At 43.6% G+C, this 2,077-nt stretch overlaps 1 protein-coding gene across 1 annotated transcript in view; it reads left to right on the top strand.

Annotated features, from left to right (window-relative positions):
• CSUI_001170 (uncharacterized protein) overlaps positions 1-2,077 on the top strand; it is a 16,314-nt gene that overhangs the window by 1,958 nt on the left and 12,279 nt on the right. Inside the window, exons 2-3 of the mRNA XM_068061376.1 lie at positions 182-873; positions 1,250-1,349. The gene's annotated coding sequence lies outside the window, so the exon portion shown is untranslated. The remainder of the gene's footprint in view (positions 1-181; positions 874-1,249; positions 1,350-2,077) is intronic.

Here is a 2,077-nt window from a genome sequence, read left to right as displayed (position 1 = left end):
TATCTTCAATCTATCTGTCTTTCTATCTATCTATCTATCTTCAATCTATCTATCTTTTCCACTTTTCTCCTTGCCTCAGGGTGTTGTATATGACGACTGTGAAGTTCTTACTCTCTTTCTTGGTCTCTCCTTGTTTTCATGTTTGTCTTTCCCCCTCCTGTCTCTGTCTTTTCTTCTACAGGTTTCGTACCCCTCTTCTTCTTCTTCTTCTCTCCCTCCCTCTTCTTCTCATTCTTATCAGCATCCTCATCAACCACCATCGATGATGCATGCAGGAGCTAGCCAACATCATCCTCCTTCTTCTCACCATCTTCCAGGAGGCCACTCAGCTAGTGTCGGAGGCCATCTTTCTTCCTCCTCCTCTTGTTCTCCCCCTCTCCCTCCTGTCTCGTATCCTTCTACTGCACCCCCCACATCAGCTCCTTTTGCATCTTACCCTCCTCCAAACTTTATAGGCGGACCGGCCGTCCAGCATCAGTCGAGATTCATCCCCTCGGGAAACATGACGCTCTCGGGCAGTCTCGATGATCCCAGGAGAGGAGCTTCTTCTTCGTTTGGCGATGATGCTGCTGGCTCAGGAGGAGGAAAGGGTTTCTTCTCACGTCTTTTTAAGCTGGGTTCCCTTCTGTCTTCTTCTAGTGGGAAAGAAGGATATGATAAGACGTCTTCGCATGCACCAGGGATGATCGGGATGACGGGGAGTCAGTCTTATTCAGATGGGAGAGGAGTTGATGGGGGTGTGAAGGATGACGAGGATGATGACTTGAAAGATGAACCTCCGCTCTTAGAAGGTATTTCTTCTTCTTCTTTTCTCACACAGCTCAGGGGCACATCTCTTCTTCTCGCGCTGGTTCATAGCTTACAGCTCTTCACGTATGGGGATACATCGGAAAGATAGACAGACCTTTATCGTGGAGACATGTTCTATACGTGAGTAAGCAAATATAAAGAGATAGATAGATATAGACATATATCCATGCATATACATACACATATGTATATATGTATATGTATATATATATATGTCTATACATACGTAGACAGAGGTGTATGATATTGGCGTGGGGATACTCAGCGTGTATCTAGACGTATACATGTGCGTCTAGGATGCTGTCTGTAAGCGTGTATATACTTGGACATACACGTGTATGCATACAGAGGATCTACGCTATGTCTGTATGTGAAGGATGAAGGTAACGGTAGTTAAGATATGAGGGTTCGAGGTGATTGACCTTCTTTCTTTTCACAGGGTGTTGCCGAGTTATTTTCATTGTGATCGAAAAGTCGAGACGTTATGTTTCTTGTTTGTCACGTCATTACTTTCATCAGTCTTTCTCGAGTGTTTGAGTGTACGTACACCAGAGGACCTCTCTTAAGAAACAATACTAAGACTAGGCATGGTTCAGATGGTGACTTTCTTTCTTTCTTTTCTTGAGCTGTTTTTCGGATCGACTTAGAGATCTCTTTTCTGTTTCATCCTCTTCTCTTTTTTCTCTGTGTGCTGTAAACAGAGTTAGGCATTCGCCCTGATGAAATTTGGCAGAGAGTGAAATCTGTCGTCTTCTTCTACAAGTAAGACTTAACAAAGAGTTCGAGTGTATATACACTCCAGACAGACGTGGATCCATACCTACACCTGGCGCTCTCTCCGCATGACTCTTGTCAGAAAGTCTTTCTTTCATTCTTTACATCTCCATTTGTCTATTTCTCTGGCGTGTCTATTCGTAGATACATACAAGTTTCTCGTGTCTGGATCTATAGGGACAAAAAAGCGTGTGTCTTAAGATGAAGATATTAGAAAGGAAAGGACATAGTTACTTCTTCACTACGAGTACGATCGGGGAGAAAGAGAGCGGGAAAATGGATTCCATTTCTCTTCAGTTCTTGTCGAGAGTCATACTTCAGTATCCTCTCCGCATTCATGTCTACCACCCTCTAGTGTGAATGTGCCCCACGTGTCTCTCTGGACCTTCTGCATCGGATGTATGTATGAATATGTATGTATGTATGAATATGTATGTATGTATGTGTATTGCTCATCCGTGTGTGTGTGTGTGTGTGTGTGTGTGTGTTGTAT

This window comes from Cystoisospora suis (genome assembly GCF_002600585.1).
Source record: "Cystoisospora suis strain Wien I chromosome Unknown contig_469, whole genome shotgun sequence".
NCBI classification, from domain to species: domain Eukaryota; phylum Apicomplexa; class Conoidasida; order Eucoccidiorida; family Sarcocystidae; genus Cystoisospora; species Cystoisospora suis.
Note: the sequence above shows the minus strand (reverse complement) of the source record. Positions and strands in the feature narration are given on the sequence as shown.